Raw genomic sequence first — 20,214 nt, forward strand, 5'->3', positions numbered from 1 at the left:
AAAAAAGGTACCAAGCACATTGTAAGTACTGTATGTGTTTTATGGCTTGTTAATATTATGTTAGGGGAGAAAAACTTCAACGGCTATGGAAACATGAGTAGGCCACGTGGTAGGAGACAGAAAAAAAAGAGAAAGGTTGAGAAGAGAAGGATAAGGGTGAAACACCGTCTAACTTCTGGTGGAGGATTGAAGGCGAAGAAGTGGGAAGGACAACTGAGGGATTACCTGTGTCTGGGAGGAGGGCTGTTTATTTGAGACTGGGGGAAAGGAGGTAAGGTGGGCATAGTCATAGGTAAGCAAATGTGTATATGATGACAAGTGCTTTCATGATAGCTTTATTTTTCTCTGTGAGGAATGAGGTCAGATTGCCTGAAGAAAGTAGGGGCTTTTGGACCCGAAAGGTATTTGTTGATTTTCATTGTGATGAAAGAAAATGGGAACTGACACTAGTCAATGAAGAGAATTCCCACTTAGCAGTCCAGATAAAATTGGAGACTGCACATTTCTTAAAGGCAACATTTTTACTGTAGGTGATTTTCTCCAGCAATATTTTAGGTTGTCCCAATGTACATGTTGAGAAGGAATGGTGGAGCAGGAGGGTAAGGGAATGAGAGCTCAGAGGGTGTTGGCAATAAATGGAATTGAACTTGTTTGGGAAGGAAGTGAAACCCTGAGAATGGAGTGGGTGAAAGAAAGAGGCTGAGAGACTGGAGAGAAGGGGAGGTTTTGGAGTGTGGATAAATGACTGACTGGATTCTGGCACTAAATGTCTTGCGACTTGGGAGAAGAAACCTCCTTAATGGGGCCTCAGTTTCTTCCTCTGTTATGGCGAAGAAGCTGAAGACGGGATCTCTAATCCCTTTTTTGGATTCTGGAGTCTTTTTCCCCTTCCTGTCATTGTAGCGCCCCCTAGTGTATGTAAGGGATATAGAAGAGAGGCTATAAGAAAGAAATACAAAGCAATCACTTTAAGAAAATAAAAATTTCAAGCAAGCTTGTTTATGGAAGAAGATGGACAGAGCTGAAGAAATCATACTTCAGATTTTCCAATATTTGCTTGAGTTTCTCCCTGAGGTATATTTTCCTTTTAATTAATCCCATGTCCTATTTTTCCCAGGCAATAATTCTACTCAAAGAGCCTCAATTTCTGGCTGTAAGAGGGAAATAATTTCATATATTCCTTATTTCAGAGTCTCCAAGAAAATAATATAAAGCCCTTTAAGGTCCAAAAATTGACTGTCTAATGATGAAATTTCGGATGATATTAAACTTGGCACAGGAACATATTTTTTACCTGTAAAACCCCTTAAAATCATCTCATTTCTTAATGGGTGGCATTTATTCTACCTGTGCTGGAAAGGTGGGCAGATGTTAGTCAGAGAAAATGATACAAGCGGATTAAATGAGAACATAGCATGAACATGGCATTTTATCAAATAATAAATTTTTGGAGTGAATGCAATATGGAATACAGTTAGGAAGCCCACAACAGGTTAGATGTCATGTTTGGATCCAGTGCTGTTTTAAGGGAGAAATTACTTAGCTTAGCTAGTGTATTGCAGGACCCGTGAGAAGACTTTCAGTTCAAGAATAGTTTCTGTTAGGGGTAAGCCAGGATTTTGAAGTAAATCACACCTATTCAAAACAGGAAGCCAAAACCTGTTTTAGCTTTGTTTTTAGCTTTCTATTCAAGTTTGTTTGAAAATAAGTGAGTTTCTCATCACTGTATCTCATCACTGTAAAAGTCTTTGTTCTGTTATTTTATTTCTTTCAATGTACACAAATATCTCTTAGTCACAAAAATAAGCAATTGTATGAGTCTGTTGCTTTTTCCAGTAAACATGCCTTTTATCTACTACTGTACAGAAAATACAGTGTACAGCTATTGCTTTTATTACCACTCATACTATTTTTAGCCTAGTATCATTTTTGCTCTAATCAATTCCTTGTAGTTTTCATCATGTCTGGCTTCTAAGCTAACTCCAATTATTTCCTTCTTCACACTCTTTGACCTTTGTGTTTCATTTTATAAAGGTGATCACCCTGGTTTTTATAATACCCTGTTCTTCCTTTTATTATTTATGGGTCATACAATCTTGTTTCTCCTCTGTTTCAATGATCATAACTTTCTGTTTTTCTCTTCTAATTTATCTTCCCATCACTATATATCGACTCTCTGTCGATGAGGCTTTTTCACCACTCTCCTACACATGCCTTTATTCTCTTGGATTCTCAAAAATAGAATACCTAAAATAGTCCAATAAGTAAAATAGTGTCAAATAACCAATCATTGCTGATGATATCAATACTCCCATATCTAGTCCTAAACATTAGTCCATTAAGAACAACCAGTATATACTTGACTATTTCTATCTGAAAAGATCATAATCAGGTTTAAAACTGAAGTTGTTAGCTTTTCCCTTAAATTAGTTTCTCTTTCTGAAATTTCCACAATTTTCAAAGTTCTTAGGTTAAGATTTTTGAGATCATCTTTCACTCTTTACTGTCTTGTATGTTCAGATGACCTATAATACCCTATTCACACCATGCAGCTTGTAAAGTTCAATTTAGGTTTGTTTTTCTTTTGCCATTGCAGGAGCCATTTCCTCTAAGTGCCTGTTGTCTTCTGTGGTTGAAAGTCTATCTCAAATTTTATCTCTTTTGGGAAACCTTCCGTAATCATTCCAACTAGAAGTATTCTTTCTACCTCACATGATGTCGGTACATACTTAAGCAAGAAGACATTACTATTACTTGAACATGTGTCTTAATTTTCCATCCAATGTATGAACCTGAAGGGCAATGACATTGTCTTACTTTTATATGTATATCTCATCGAGCATAAATATAATTTTAAAAATTATATAAATATTTGATTAATAAATGTACTAAACCACCACCATATGATGTTGGAGGGAAGTTCTCTTGATTCAGAGGACACCCTGGAGACAGAAAAGAATGTGAGGTTTTGTGAGAATAAAAAATTTCTATATTTATATCCAGATATCATAATTTAAAACCTTTCATAATTGTTTTTGAAGACTGTTCATTAGAGAATCACCCTGACTTCTTTCCTTCTGAAAAGTAATGAAGCTCTTTTGAACAAAAATATAAATCAAGCCACCATAGGCACATTTCCTTATTCAAATATAACAAAATACATTTAGCCTTAAAATATTTTTGAAATTATAAAATAGTTCAAGCTTCTATAAAAATCAAAATAGTACAGAAAGGTAATCAGAAGACAGTTTTAAAAATCACTCAAAATCCTACCACATTTTGGTGATTCTTCTGAAATCTTTTTTTGTATATTGAATGCACAGATATACACACATACAGACCTATCTTTCCTATAAGTCATATGATAATATTCAGATAGGTTTTTAAATCTTTTTTAACCTATACACTCTTTTGATTAATAGAAAAACTCATGCTCTCCTAGAGTTCTATTTGAAATTTTACAATAAAATAACATGACCAAAAACAATTTTAGACGGTGCTAATTTAAGAAGGGGGAAACATTTGAGTTTAATCTTTAAAAATTACACTTATTTTTAATCTTCAGGTTTATACTGGCTTGTTTTTTGTAAATTTATTTACTTTAGATAATATGGAACATAGAATATAGCATAGGGCCCTGGCTGGTGTGGCTCAGAGAATTGAGTGCTGGCCTGTAAACCAAAGGGTCACTGGTTTGATTCCCACTCAGGATACATGCTTGGGTTGAAGGCCAGGTCCCCAGTTGGGGGCACAAGAGAGTCAACCACACATTGATGTTTCTCCCTCTCTCTCCCTCCTTCCCCGTCTAAAAATAAATAAATAGATAAAGATTAGTAGTGATTTCCTTTCTTTCTTGATTTCAGAAATTTGGGTTTTCTGTTCTTTATCTTGGTCTATATAATTAAATGTTTGACAATTTTGTTGATCTTTTCAAAAAACTAACTTTTATTTTTCATTAACTTTTTTCTATTATTTTTCTATGTTTGTACATCTTTTTTCCACTCTAATATTCATTATTTCCTTTCCTTCTACTCATCTTGAGTTTAGTTATAAATCTATTCTTTTTTTATTTTAATCATTGTTCAAATACTGTTTTCTCCCTTTTACTCCCAGTCCAGCCCACCCACCCAACCCTCCCATAAATCTATTTTTAATAATGAATTATCTCAATTTTTGTATCCTTGAAATATTTAATTTTTTATTTATTTTTGAAAGATGTTTCTGGAAATAGAATTCTTTGTTGAGAGTTGTTTTTATTCAATACTTTCATGTGTCATCTCAATGTTTTCTGTTTCCCAATGGTTTTTGATGGGAAGTCAGATTTTTATCTTATTGAGTATTCCTTGTATTTGATAAATTGTTGTTTTCCTAGGGCCTTCAAGAGTCTCTCTATGTCTTTGGCATTTCACACATTGATTCTGATGTCTCTATGTGAATACTTTTAATTTTGTCCTACATGAATATCATTAAGAATCTTGGATTTTTTAAAAAATCAAATTAGGGAAGTTTTTAGCCATTATTTCATCATATATTCTTTCCACTTTTTTATCTACTTTTTCTACTTTTAGGATACCCATTCAATGCATGTTGGTACAATTAGTGATGCTACAAGTTTCTTTGATATTCTGTCCAGTTTTCTTTATTAATTTTTCTGTATGTGCTTCAGCTATCTGTTGATTTATATTCAAGTTTCATTGTTGATTTTCTGATAATTAAAATCAGCTATTGATTTTCTCTAGTGAATTTTTAAAATATATTTTATTGGTTATGCTATTACAGTTGTCTCACTTTCCCCCCTTTATTCCTGTCTTCCCTGCACACCCCCCTGCAGTCCCCCACCCCAGTTCACGTCCATGGGTTGTACATATAAGCTCTTTGGTTTCCACATTTCCTATACTATTCTGAACCTCCCCCTGTCTATTTTCTACCTGCCATTTATGCTACTTCTTCCCTGTACCTTTTCCTCCATTCTCCCCTCTCCTCTTTCCCACTGATAACCCTCCATGTGATCTCCATTTCTGTGATTCTGTTCCTGTTCCAGTTGTTTGTTTAGTTAGTTAGTTAGTTTGTTTAGTTAGTTAGTTAGTTTGTTTGTTTTTAGGTCCAATTGTTGATAGTTGTGAGCTTGTTGTCATTTTACTGTTCATATTTTTTGTCTTCTTTTTCTTAGATAAGTCCCTTAAACATTTTATATACTGAGGGCTTGGTGAAGATGAACTCCTTTAACTTGACCTTATCTGGGAAGCACTTTATCTGCCCTTCCATTCTAAATGATAGCTTTGCTGGATAGAGCAATCTTGGATGTAGGTCCTTCTTGCCTTTCATGACTTTGAACACTTCTTTCCAGCCCCTTCTTGCCTGTAACGTCTCTTTTGAGAACTCAGCTGATAGTCTTATGGGCACTCCTTTGTAGGTAACTGTCTCCATTTCTCTTGCTACTTTTAAGATTCTCTCCTTATCTTTAATCTTAGGTAATGCAGTTATGATGTGCCTTGGTTTGTGCTTCCTTGAGTCCAACTTCTTTGGGACTCTCTGAGCTTCCTGGACTTCCTGGAAGTCTGTTTCCTTTGCTAGATTGGGGAAGTTCTCCTTCATTATGTATTCAAATAAGTTTTCAATTTCTTGCTCTTCCTTTTCTCCTTCTGGCACCTGTATAATTTGGATGTTGGAACATTTAAAGTTGTCTTGGAGGTTCCTAAGCCTCTCCTCATTTTTTTGAATTCGTGTTTCTTCATTCTGTTCCTGTTGAATGTTTATTTCTTCCTTCTGGTCAAAACTGTTGATTTAAGTCCTGGTTTCCTTCCCTTTACTGTTGGTTTCCTGTGCATTTTCCTTTATTTCACTTTTCATAGCCTTCACTTTTTCCTGTATTTTGTGACCATACTCAACCATTCTGTGAGCATCCTGATTACCAGTGTTTTGAACTGTGCATCTGATAGGTTGGCTATCTCTTTGTTCCTTAGTTGAATTTCTTTTGGAGCTTTGATCTGTTCTTTCATTTGGGCCATTTTTTTTTTTTGGTCTTGGCATGCTTGTTACATTCTAAGGGGTGGAGCCTTAAGTATTCACTAGGGCAGGGCAGTGTTGTGGCACTATATGTGGGGGAGGGGTCCATGAGGGAACAATGGTTCTTGTTCAACTCTCTGCAGGCTTTCACTTACTTCCGCTACTCACAAGCAAATTGGGCCCTTCTGGTGTTTCTTACCAGGTGAGTGGGTCTGTGTACATTTTAGGACCCTGTGAGTCTCTCCAATGAACTCTCCTGTGAGGCTGAGAGTTTCTCCTGCCACCTCAACCCCCACAGGTTTTTTCAGTCAGAAGTTTTGAGGCTTTATTTTCCCACACTGTAACCCTGGGTTGTGCGGTCTGTCTCGCTCTCCAGTATTCTTCCCAGTTTACCTGCACGCAAGTGTGGGACCGCCTGCTCTGCCAGCTGCTGTCTCACCCAGTCCTCCAGCCACTGCTTTGCTGTGAGTCCTCTCTGCCCCGGCTGCCTGTCTCCACCTCTCCTACCAGTCTGGATGAATGTTTCTTCTTTAACTCCTTGGTTGTTGGACTTCCATACAGTTCAATTTTCCAGCAATCCTGGTTGTTTTTTGTTTTTAAATTTTTTGTCCTTCTTTTGGTTGTGTGAGGAGGCACAGTATATCTACCTATACCTCCATCTTGGCTGGAATTCTCACTAGTGAATTTTTAACATTAAATTTATTGAGGTGTGCCATGGCTGCATGGCTCAGTTGATTGAAGAGACCAAAAAGTTGCAAGTTTGATTCCTGTTCAGGGCACACACCTATGTTGTGGGCTAAATCCCTAGTCAGGGTACGGGTGGGAAGCAACCGATCAATGTTTCCTTCTTGCACTGATGCTTCTCTTTCTCCCTTCCCCTCTCTCTAAAATCAATAAACATATCCTTAGTGAGGATAAAAAATATTAAGTGTATTAAGGTGTCATTGCTTAATAAGACTACATAGGTTTCAAGTATACATTTCTATGATAAATCATCTGTATATTATATTGTGTGCCTACCAATCAAAGTCAAATATTCTTCCATTACCATGTATTTGACCCCCTTTACCCATTATTAAGCCTCCACCCCCTTCCATCTGGTAACCAACATAGTGTTGAATGTGTCTGAGTTTTTATTTGTTTGCTTTTCTTTGTTTGTTACTTTTAAAAGTTTTTGTACTTTTCATGTCCATAATTTCTGCTGGTTATTTTATATAATATCCTCTTTTTAATTGATATTTTCTATTTGGTTAGACATCATTAGCATTCAAAAGAAGCAGCATGTATAGCCTGAATTTAAGTGGCAGAAGTAGCACTTTCTAACAGAGAATGCTGAAGAGAGATGCTTAGATGAAAATCCTACTTTCTCTGAGTTCCTTTATATGACTTGAACTGTGTTGAGAATGCTGGAAGTTTGGGGAACTCTAATTTTTACAATTTCCACAAAATTGTACCCATTTATAGAAGTTCCTTATCTCTCTCTTTTATCATTGTTATTTTGCCTGCAAATGCTCTTCTAGTCTTTCAAATTTTAGTTTACAAGAAATCTTTACACTCTCCTCTGGCTTTTTAACCTTGCTACCTATCCCTCTTAGGCTTCCCTCCCCCACCCAGCTTTGGCTTATACTCCAAACAAATATTTATTTCTCTTCTCTGTCTTTATTCTAGTTATCCTATTTCCTTCCTTTATTGTACACTCAGCTAAGAATATAAAAAGTGAGCATAACTTTTAAATATATTCACATTATGATATTAAAAATAAGTTTGCCTCCTCAAAGATACTAGCCTTTTAGAAGCTAACATCCTGACCAAAACAATCATAAACCAGTAGAAGTTTGTGATGATTTTAAGAATTTATATCACTTGGGAAAAAATCATATCATGTAGACCATCACTTATTACATATTGCATTTTTTGCATACAATATATCTTGTTTGACATCAGCAACTTAAACTTGGAGTGGCAGATTCTGAAGTTTTGCAAGAAAGGCTGCTACTTATAGCTTATAAATTTTAAACCAAGTTTGTTTTCCAGAAAATGGAAATAAATTTTCCATTATTGTGGTTTTTTTAAACATGAATCATTGCTCATTGTTGTCAGTTTTACAGTGAGGGGCCCAAGATTGAAAGTATTTGATCTACAGAAAAGTTGTTAGAAGCATTCTCTCCAGAAGATATCTGAAGTCTGAGATTGCTTGAGGAAAAACTTATAAAAATGGTCTTCCATATATTTGTTGGCTAAGTAAAGGAAAATTACTTTCAAAGATCCCACTGACTCCATCTGGGGCTGAGAGGCATTCCATGGGTTTCTTTCTGTGCTGCTTGGTGCTCCCACTGCAGCCATGATAGTGTCTGTGCTCTCTGACAACATGGATAAGTAGTGGTGGCTGAAGGTCCTGGTGTTGGCCTCTACTAGTGCTCATATCTATATAGAATATAATGCTAAAGGCCATTCCTGGATTAACCTATGCAATTTCAGGAGTCGAGGCTATTTCCTAAACTCTAAAGAGGTAGAACTCACAAAACTGGCAAACTGGCTATTTGTTTTTCTGTATTTTTCACAGAATTCTTAATTCTTTCAGTGGCTTAACCATATTTATCACTTTGAATGGACCCAGTGTCTTGCTGAGAAATCATAGTTTCTCCAGGTCCCACATCAAAAGTCCTAATAATTCAGGTAACCAACCCAAGATAGCTCTCAGACACATGCTGAAACTTAGTCTCTGTCCCCAAAGCAAAATTCCCATTCATATCAAAGTGTAGCGCTGACTACACTTTGATGTGCTAGACACAGCAAAGCATTAAAATCTGTGCACGGCAGAGCTTGACTTTGATGAACTGGTATTTCTTTGGTGTCTTATCAGATCATTGTAAATAAGTGTCTAAGTCTTTAATAATGGAAACTATGCCCTCAGTTGTGTACCAAGAGTTTTTCAATTTATCTAATATATATTTCTTGAATACTTTTTGTGTCTAGGGACTGCAGTAGGTGCTCACAGATATGAGTCAAGGAGTATTTCACAGATGCTTTGCTTAGAATCCTGAGTCAGGGACAGAGAAAGCATAAGAATCACAGACATATATGATGCACAAAATTTACAAAAAAGAGATATTGAGGGCAATGATGTATGTACAGAGTATGCAGGACTTACTATGGTCATTTAAGGGGGAGAAATATCAGAGAAGCTAAAGGAAGACAGTAGATACTCTGGGGCAAAGAAACAATGTGACCAAAGAGTTAAAGGAAACAAACATGAAATGTATCAACAGCAGTGAGATGAGGCTGAGTATAAGGAAGAGCAGTGGTATAATTGCATAGTATTGGAGAAATGGAATGTGTTAGATAGGTGGAATAGCCTGAGGAAGTCTTCTAAAGGCAGGCAAAGGAGTTGGGACTTGATATCATAGATGATAAGAAGTCATTACAGGCACCTGAATAAAGAAAGGAGTGACCTAGTGAGAGTTTAGAAAAATAAGAGAGGCCAAACACCTGAGGTCATGGAGGACAACAAAAGGCTGCTACAAATATTTCAGGTATGGGATTATAAAGGAAAAACTAGGGGACTAAAGAGGCAGTGAAAAGGAGAGTAAGAAGGAAATCCAAAAGGCATTTCACAAAAGTGGACAAGAAAAGAAGTGTGTTCTGGCTTGTTGTTGACAGAAGATGAAAGAGAAAGAAAGAATCAAAATGCAGTCAGACTTTTTTGGGGACTAATAGAAAGATTAGATGTATGTGGACAGAATTGAGTATATAGACTACAGATGCTTTGCAGCTTGGAAAAAGAATACTGATTCTTATTGGAATTATTAAATGGTCTACTAAATAGAGATTTCTTGCATGCATTTCAAGACACATGATTGGCGCAATGGCACAGGTTGGAGAGAGTGAGGAGGTGAAATACATACATACATACATACATACATACATACATAGAAAGAGGGAGAATGGATGTCAGAATTGTGGTGGCATAAGACATCCTTAATATTTGTTCCCCATTCAACAACAAGAATTCAGTATCTATCACAAACAGAAGTATCTCTTTGAGAATTGTGGGACACTGAGGGACCTGGAGGAGTCTTGCTTACTGGGGTATTGGGTAATAGGTAAACAGACTTTTAGTACCAGGTGTGGAACCTACAAGAGACTGTGAAGTTGTTCTGGCCCCTTTTGGCCACAGGCTGGGAGTGCCTGCCAAACCCTAACTCGGATGGTCATCTACAAATTAGAGGGCCTTTATGGATGCCCAGGTTTCCAGAGAAACATTTCCAGCACTCCACTGGAGCAATAAAAAGTAGATTGCATGCATTGGAGTGAGTAATAGCTTGCTTTTGCCATCGTCATCCCTCCTCAAGATGGCAGAGTTTAGGGTTAAAATAGATAGCCTTTAATTTTGCCTGCAGGGGAAAGGGAAAATCAATAAGTAAATGTCCAGCTTCCACAGTTGTATGGCATACTGTGAAGAGACTCAAAAGCTTTATAAGTAGGAAGAAAGAGCAGTTGAGTAGGATGGCATATAAGATTTCCAGAGGGCATTAGAAGTACATGGTTCCTGCTGACTGCATTCTAGACTCCATCAGGAAGCCTGCCTTTAAGTCCCTGTGGGAAATCCTTACCAATGGATCCCCCACCCAACAAACATAGAGGCACCCACATACCCCACATTCTCCAGCTGGCCCCCTGTTCACACTTTTGATGGCTGTGATAAGAGGAAGCTCTACTAGACCTATAAGGCATGCACAGAGTAGACCATGGTTTGCATGCAAGAGAGAAACCACAAACTTGAGCTACACTGCCACCTTCAGGAAAACAAAAGAGAAAATATCAGCAGATGGCTGGTTCATTGTAGAATCAAGGAAAGACAAATGAGCTTAAGAATTCTGCCGCAAGAGGGAGCAAGAAGTGTGGAGCATGCGTATGAGAAAGCCTCAGAATCATATAGCAGGACTAATGGAAGGTATTATTGCAGTGAAGGCAGTTAGTAAAAGTTGGAGGAAGAAACTGCTAATTCAAATGTAAAAACAACAATGCAAAACTTCAAGAAACTTGAAAATTTTAAAGAAGTATGACATCAACAAATGATCACAAAACTCTTTCAGTAGTTGAACCCATATATGTAGAGAACTATGATTTTCTGAAAAGAATACAAAATACGTGTTTTACAGAAACTCAGGGAGTTATAAAGAAGCACAGAGATAATTCAATGGAACCAAGAAAAATACCTAATCAAAATGAGAAATGTAACAAAAAGATAAAAATAATAAAAATAAATCTAGAAATTCTGGAGCAGAAAAATTTAATGTATGAAATGGAAAAATGAAACAGAGAACATCAACAACAAAGTAGAACAAATAGAAGAAAGAATCAGTGAGATGAGGTAGAAAACTTGAAATAATGCAGTCTGTGGAGGAAAAACTGGAAGATGAATAAAAAGGAGTGGAAAAGATCTATGTGATTCATGAGAAACCATCCAAAAACTCACTAGCAAAATTATTGGAATTCTGGAAGAGGAGAAAGAGAAGAGGGTAAAAAGCTTGTTTAAATCAATAATGGCTGAGAACTTCTCACAGCTTGGGAGAAATTTGAACATACAAATTCATGAAGCTAATAGAGCACTCCATTATATTAATCCAAAATGGCCTTCTTCAAAACATTATTTTTAAAAAATATGATCAAACACCCAAGTCAAATCTTTTTCAGGCACCATATATTTGACCCAATGTACCCTTTACAACCCACTCCACATACCTTTCTTATGATAACCACTATACTGTTGTCTGTGTATATGATGTTTTGGGATTTTTGTTTGTTTGTTTTTCTTGTTTATTCATTTATTTCATTCAGTTTTATACCCCACATATGAGTGAAATCATGGTTCTTGACTTTTTATGTCTTACTTATTTTGCTTAGCATGATATTCTCAACATCCATCCGTGTTCTTGTGAATAGCAGTATTTCATATTTTCTTTCCCTGAGTAGTATTCCATTATACATGTAGCACAACTTCACTAGCTATTAGGAAAATGCAAATCAAAACTGTAGTGAGATCCCACCTCACACCTGTTAAAATGGTTCTTATCAAGAAGACAAGTAATAACAAATGTTGAAGAGGTTATGAAGAAAAAGGAGCTCTGATTCACTGCTGCTCAGAGTGTAAACTGCTACAGCCACTGTGGAAAGCAGTATAGAGGCTCCTCAAAAAATTAAGACTAGAATTGCCATATGATCCAGCAACCCCTCTTCTAGGTATCCACCTGAAAAACTTGAAAAAATTTATTTAGAAAGATATATGCATACCTATCTATGGTCATTGCTGCATTATTTGTGGTGGCCAAGATATGAAAACAACCAAAGTGTCTTTCCATACATGACTGGATAAAGAAAATGTGGTACATATAACATTTATTGTTAGACTGGATTTGTGGTGATGAACCCTTTCAACTTTTTCTTGTCTGGGAAGATCTTAATATGTCCTTTGATTCTAAATGATAGCTTTCCTTGGTAGAGTAATTTTGGTTGTAGGTACTTGTTTTTAATCACGTGGAATATTTCACACCAAATCCTTTTTGGCCTGCAAAGTTTCTGATGAGAAATCAGCTGACAGTCTTATGGGAGCTCCCTTGTAGGTAACTAACTGTTTTTCCTTTGCTGCTTTTAAGATTCTCTCTTTGTCTTTAACCTTTGGCATTTTAATTATGATGTGTCTTGGTGTGGGCCTCTTTGGGTTCATCTTGTTTGGGACTCTCTGTGCTTCTTGGACTTGTGTGTCTTTTTCTTTCACCAGATAAGGAAGGATTTCCATCATTATTTCTTTGAATAAGTTCTCAAGCCTTTGCTCTCTCTCTCTTTTCATTCTGGTACACTTGTTATGTGGATGTTGTTACTCTTGATATTGCTGCAGAGGTTTCTTAAACTTTCCTTATTTTTTAAAATTATTTTTTTATTCTGCTCTGATTGGGTGTCTTCTGCTACCTTATCTTCAAACCACTGATTGGATTCTCTGCTTCATCTAATCTGCTTCTTATATATTATTTCTCATATATGAAGTCTGTACAGAAGGTATATAGCCATGTAATATGAAAAATAGAGACATTTATTGAAGAAGGTACATGATATAAGAAGTATTGTACATAGGACAATGATGCCTCAGTTTCCTTCAAAGTAGGCACCTTGGGACCTCACACAGTTCTCCTAATCACCATCACCTGCTCCATTGTATTTTCCTGAATCTCACTGACTGCCTGAAATCTCCTTCCTTTCAAAGGTGATTTTACTTTTGGGAAAAGCCAGAAGTCACAGGGCACCAAATCTGGGCTCTAAGGGCTCTGAGTCAGCTGGGTGATCTGATGTCTTACAAGAAAAACTCTGCATGAGATAAGATGCATGAGTGGGCACATTGTTGTGATAAAGTTGCCAATCAGCAGTTTCCCAAACTGCAGCCTTCTGAATCATCCAAATAGTTTCTTCAGAGGAATGTTCAAGCTTAACACAAAATTTGATGCAGATTCATTGTTCTATTCACTCATTTTGAATGCAACAGCCACACAGTACACATGCTCACTCAACAGTGTCTACCACCCCCTCTGATTAGTACAGTGAAGTCGTCATTGTTCACACATGCGCATTCCAGTCCACTGTCCTTGGCTGCCAGTTTACACTAATATCATGATATCACACACCATTTTCATACATTAACGATGGTTGAACTTTTTCTGGACAGACCTCATCATGTTCTTCATTTCAGATATTGTGTTCTTCCTTTTTGCTGGTTCTTTTTTATGGTTTTCATTTTCCATGCTGTTAAAGTTCTCACTAAGTTCTTTGAGCATCCTTATTACCATTGCTTTCAACTCTGTGTCTGGTAGTTTGCTTGCCTCCATTTAATTTAGCTCTTTTCCTGGAGATTTCTCCCCTTCTTTTATTTGGGACATGTTTTTTTTTTTTTTTTCTTCCCATTTTGTCTGCCTCCCTGTGTTTGTTTCTATGTATTATATAGAGCTACTATGTCTTCCAGTCTTGCTAGGATGGCCTAATGTAGTAGTTGTCCTGTGGGGTCCAGTGGCACAGCCCCCCACAATGACCTGAGCTGGGCACTCGGGTTGTGCCCCCCATGTAGGCTCTGTGCACTCTTCTCTTGTAGTTGAGCTTTGATTGCTGTTGACACATCAATGAGAGGGAATGACCACCAGACTGATCATCTATGAGAGCCAGCAGTGACTACAGCAGAGGAGCTACTGTGTAGAGGAATGGAGTGTCTCCATTCTCCTGTAGACAGCTGCTACTGGTGCTGGGCTTGGAGGTACCTGGAGAGGCCAAGCTGGGAACCAAGGCTGTCTTCTGCTAGTGCTGAACCTGGGGCCACTTAGCAAGAGTTATGGGGTATGCTCAGGTCAGAAGATGCTTGTTTTGAGGTTTGTGAAGCTTTGAGAGATTTTAGGAAAGCCCACCTTACAAGTCAAGACAGGAAATTTATATAGAAAAGCCACTAGAAGCAGCTTGGGTGGGCCCTCAAGTTGGGTCAGGTGTGGTCTCAGTGAATCACCCAGGAAGGGTAAACAATGTTAGCTGGGTTGATGGAGACTTAAATATGGTACCCCCTCCCTTGCACTGGCAGGTAGTGTTCTCAGTAAAGAAACAATGGCCTTCTGCCAGCACTTTGTTCTAAATGAAAGCTGCTCCTCCAGCCCTTGCCCATATACCCCTGGTATATTTGAGCTGCTTCCCCAAAGCTTGAATGCAGAGCAAGTAAGTCAGAGTAATTCCATGTGTAGGCCCTTTCAGAGGGACACCTAGGACTTCAGCAGCCTCTGCCTCATTCAGCCACAATCCCTGCAAATTTTAATAGCCACCCACAGGTTTCACAGCCAAAAGTTATGAGGACTTCTTTTCTTGGCACTGGAACATTGTCTCATGTCAGATGCTTTTCCTGCATCTATTGAGATGATCAAATATTTTTTAAAAAATTTTAATGTGGTGTATAATGTTGATTGTTTTGCAAGTTTTGAACCATTCTTGTATCTCAGGAATGAACTCCCCCTTGATTGTGATGTTGATCCTTTTAATGTATTGCTATATTTGATTTGATAGTATTTTGTTCAGGACTTTTGCATCTATATCCATCAGAGTTACTGGTATGTAATTTTCTTTTTTGTGTGTTGTCCTTGCCTGGTTTTGGTGTCAGAGTAATTTTGGCCTCTCTCATGAAATGCATTAGGAAGTATTCCCTCCTCTTCAATTTTTTAAAAGAAATTGTGAAGGATTTTTTTATTAAATCCTTTTGAATGCATGATGTAATTCAACAATAAAGCCATCTGGTCCTAGACTTCTGTTTTTTTGTGTTGCTGTCCATATCTTTCTTGAATTCCTCCAAGATTTTCCTTATATATTTAGGTGCTCCTATGTTGAGTGCACATATGTTTATGAGGGTAGTATCGTCTTGATGGATTGTTCCCTTAAGCATTATATAGTATCCTCCTTTGTCTTTTTTTTATGGCCTTTGCTTTGAAAATCTGTTTTGTCTGATATAAGTATTACCACCCCAGCTATTTTTCCATGTCCATTTGCTTGGGATATTTTTTCCATCCCTTCACTTTCAGTCAGTGTATGTAGATCTTTTGTTCTGAGGTGGGTCTCTTGTAGACAGCATATGTGTGGGTCATGTTTACATTTAAGGTTATTATTGAGAGGTACTTATTCTGTGCCATTTTCCCCTTTGTTCTTGTGTTCCTCTTTCTTTCTTTTTCTTCATCTTCTTAAAGCAGTCCCTTTAGCATATCTTGCAATGCTGGTTTCATGGAGGTGTATTCTTTTAGCCTTCTTTTGCTTGAGAAACTCCTTATTTTGCCTTCCAATTTAATGAAGAGCCTTGCCGGGTAGAGTAGTCTTGGTTGCAGGCCTTTGCTTTTCATTACTTGGAATATTTCCTGACATTTCCTTCTGGCTTGTAGTGTTTCTGCTGAGTAATGAGCTAATGGCCTTATCAGGGCTAACTTGTATGTCACTAGCTATTTCTCCCTTCCTGCCTTTAAGATTCTCTCTTTGTGTTTGAATTTTGCCATTTTAATTATGATGTGTCTTGGAGTGGGCGTCTTTGGGCTCATCATGATTAGGATCCTCTCTGCTCCCTGGATTTGTATGATTTGTTTTTCTTTTATCAAGTTAGGGAAATTTTCTGTCATTACTTTTTCAAACAGGTTTTCTATCCCTTGCTCCTCTTTTTCTCCTTCTGGTATCCCTATTATACAGACATCATTATATTTCATGTTGTCCTGCATTCCCCTTAACCATTCTTTGTTCTTTTTGAGTCTTTTTTCTTTTTCTTCCTCTTTCTGGGACTTTTTTCTACCTTGTCCTCCACCTCACTGATTCTATCCTCTACTTCATCTAGCCTGCTTTTAATTCTTTCTACTGTGTTATTCAATTCAGAAATTGTATTCTCAATTTCCTATGGCTCTTATTGATAGTTTCTATGTCCTTTTGCATGCTGATGTAAGTTCCTTGTAGCTTCCCTGTAGTTCTTTGTAGTTCTTGCTGACTTCATTGAGCTTCCTTATAACCATTGTTTTGAACTCAATGTCTGATAGTTTACTTGTCTCTATTTCATTTAGCACTCTTTCTGAGAATCCCCCCTTCCCTTTCAATTGGGGGTTGTTTACTTGCCTCCTCATTTTAGGGGAGACTCTTCTTTTTTGTTCTGCTTCTTAAACTGATGTGCTTTGACTCCCTGTCTTTGTGGTATGAACTTCTGTGGTAGGAGAGCTGAGAGATTCAGTGGTGTAATCTCCTTGATCTCCTGAACTCGAAGCTCCTGGGATTGACCTTTTATGCCATTTATGTGGGCTCTGTGGTTGTAATTGGGTTTTGGTTGTTATTGGGTTGTTCTTTGGTGGGTCCTTCCCTCTGGCTGGCAGGCTGTTAGTCTCTCCACCCACCATGTCTTGATTGCTGCTGTGCAGGTGCTGGTGGAACAAAACTACACAGCCCAGGAAGCAAACCCACAGCCACAAAAATAACCCTACCCACATTCAAACTATCAACAGCAAATGAGCCAGTAGCAATAAGGGTGTGAAGAGATTAAGACTATTATAAAACAGGAGAAGTGAATATGAGATGATTAACTGAAGGAGAAATGATTTTGAGAGGGCAGAGGGAGGAACAATAATAAGAGTAAGGAATTGGAGCTAGGCAAAGAGAGAAAGAAAGTAAAATTTACATTGTAAATGAAGCAATGAAGAAGGAGGAATGGATATACTATAAGGTTTAAAGAGAAATTTTAAAAAATAAAGTGATCTAGAGAAAGAAAAAGGAAAAAATAAGTAAATAAATAAAAAAACAAATTAGAGAAAAAGATCCACCACAGCACTATCAACAACAAATGAGCTAAGATTAATATAGGTATGATGGAAGTGAGTGGGGGAAAATAAAGAAAAGTTTGAGATGTCTAGAGAAAAGGGAAGAGATTTTGAGATGATAGAGGGAGGAGTATTAAGAATAAAGAACAAAAACTAGGCTAAGACAGGGAAAAATTAACATTTGAGATGAAAAAAGAAAGGGCAGGAAGGAGGCAGAATGGAGTAGAAGAAGGGAATGGTAAAATTTGAGGTTTGAAATACCAAAATAGTGAAGATCTATAGATAAAATTGAAGAAATGTAACAACAACCACCCTATCCACAACCAATGAGCAAAGATTAATAAAGGTGGAGAGAGAATGCAGGTATTTTAAGAGTGGAAAAAGAATGTGAGATGACCAATGACAAGAAAAATGGTTTTGAGGGACTGGAAAGGGAAGAAATAGAGTGCAGAATGGAAACAAGTTGTAGCAAGAGAGAAAACAAAATTTAAAACAAAAATAAGAGAAAGAAGATGGTGAAATGGAGTAAAGGAAAGGAGGAGCAAAACAGGGGATTTTAAATAAACTGTAACACAAAATCTAGTGACTTAATATGCACAAACTTGAAGTACAAGGAATGAATGTTAAAATACTATGTAGGAGATAAAATACCGCAAATCATGAAGAAGACCGTGGTGGATTTTGTCTCGGTAGCCTCTAATATTTACCACTGTTTTTTCTTTCTGGATTTGCCTCTGGTGATGTCAGGTAGTGTCCCAGTCTGGCCTTAGGCAGCCTGTTTGTGACTACTAAGGATCCACCATCTATGGCTGACTCCTTCAGTTGTTAATCTAGCCACTCTGTAATCAGCAGTCAGGTAAACACCACAGGGTGGAGCAGAGTAATTCCTGCAGGTGTGGCTATTGCTTCCCCTCAAGCTGATGCCACTGGGGGGGGGAGTGCTCTCCCTGAGCAAGATGGCTCCTGCAGTATAGGGGATGACTCATCATCAGGATCCTGGTGGCTGCTCCATCAGTTCTCTCCCCAAAGCCTCCATCCCTGGTCTCTCCTCAAGTGTCTCTAGTCCACTCTGCCCTTCCTTTGCTGGAGCCCAGGGTAAGTGACTACAAATTAAAATTTATGGGTTGTCCCTTTAAAAGACTCTCTGTGTCTCCAGCCATCTGTCCCTGGCAGAGAGAAACCCTGCTTCTTTTCATAGCTGGATGTTATCTGGGTACTTTTTGGGCTCTGGTGCTATAGGCTGGGGAGCCCAGCTTGTGATTCAGACCCCACACTTCTCAGTGGGAAACCTGTAGTCCCTAAAATATCCCTCCAGCCCTTCAGCTGCCACCCCCGAGAGCCCATCCAGCCCTCTTGGGTCTCCTCTGCACTCTGTACCAGTCACATTGTGGTGAAGTTGTTTCTTCTGTCTGTCCATGGTTATAAGGCTTCTCTCCTGCTATTGTTCAGTTGTTTATTCTGGATGATTTTCCCACAATTTAGTTATAATTCCAGATTGGTCCTGGGAAAAGGTGAGTGTAGCCTCCACTCACTCCTCCCCCATCTTGCATCTCTATAATATTTCTACTGAATAAAATTTGATAATAATCAAATGGGATTTCTGTGCTAGACTATAGTTTCCCCCTGGCTACCTTGAACATTCTTTGTCATTACTTTATGCCAGTTTGAATAAAATGTGTCTTGGAAAAGGTCTTCTTGTATTGGTATAATTAGGTGTTAGCTTCTTCTATTCTTAAGTACAGCTCTCTCCATAGGCTTGGGGTGTTTTCATCAATTCCTGTCCCCTTCTCCATCTCTTCTTCTGGGATGCCTAATAGTTTTATGTTGCTCTTTCTAATGGATTTAGATAATTATCACAGAATTCCTTTTTAAAAAAACTCTTAGTTCTCTCTCTTCCTCCCCCTGGGCCATTTCTACATTTCTTTCTTCAAACTTACTAATTCTCTCTTCCATCTGGTCTGTTCTGTTCCCAATGCTTTCTAATGCATTTCTCATCCTATTTATTGACTTCTTCATCTCCAGAGATTGTGTTTGGTTCTTTTTTATAGTTTCAATCTCTTTGGTGAAGTACTTCTTTTATTAAATGACTTTATACCTGAACTCATTAAACTGCCCGTCTGAGATCTCTTGTATCCTTTTAAGCTTCTTCATAACTGCATTCTCAAATTCTCTGTCATTTAAATTGCAGTCTTCCATGACTGTCAGTTTGATTTCTGGAGACTTTTCATTTTGTTTCTGTGCTTCCATGTTTCCTAGCTTGTTCATGTTATTTGATGAATTTTTTGCCTGAACATTTGAGGTAGCAAACTCTTTTCTTATTTAGACACTATTTGCTCTGAACAATTCAGCAGGTAATAGATAGGGTACTTTCTTTTATTTTCCAGTAGATGGTGTTATAGCACTAGCTTTTGTTTTCTCTTTTGTGTACTATTTGCACCCCTGGGATTGTGGTATAGTGTCCTTACTTTGGTTAAAGATTGTGGACATCCCCTCTGTAACTTGCTCACATCAGTTATGAGGAACCACCACTGTGGTTGAGAACAATAAAACATAAAACTCTGTTTCTAACAGAAGAGCTGAAAAAAATCTAAAGCACCAAGGATTTTGTAAAGCAACCAATACCTGGTATCTGAGATGAGAGAGCAATATTGTTTAGTTAAAGAGGGCATACAGCTCATAAACTTATTCTTGTCAGTGCTGATTCTATAACATCTTGCCCTGAGATGCTTTTCTCTGGCCTACCTAAGTCTTTGATGGCAGTTTAGTGACCTCCATCTGACTTCTTCCTGTTCATACTAGCATTGGACTGGTCACTTGGCTTTGACCCTTCTGGAGAAATGATTCCCCTCACTGCCTAGCC

General features: G+C 37.7%; 1 pseudogene; it reads right to left on the reverse strand.

The window, feature by feature from the left end:
* LOC123824266 overlaps nucleotides 1-19,601 on the reverse strand; it is a 49,606-nt pseudogene extending 30,005 nt beyond the window's left edge.
* Between the last annotated feature and the right edge of the window lie 613 nt (nucleotides 19,602-20,214).

This window comes from Phyllostomus hastatus, unplaced genomic scaffold (genome assembly GCF_019186645.2).
Source record: "Phyllostomus hastatus isolate PE091 unplaced genomic scaffold, TTU_PhHast_1.1 phas_contig_551, whole genome shotgun sequence".
NCBI classification, from domain to species: domain Eukaryota; kingdom Metazoa; phylum Chordata; class Mammalia; order Chiroptera; family Phyllostomidae; genus Phyllostomus; species Phyllostomus hastatus.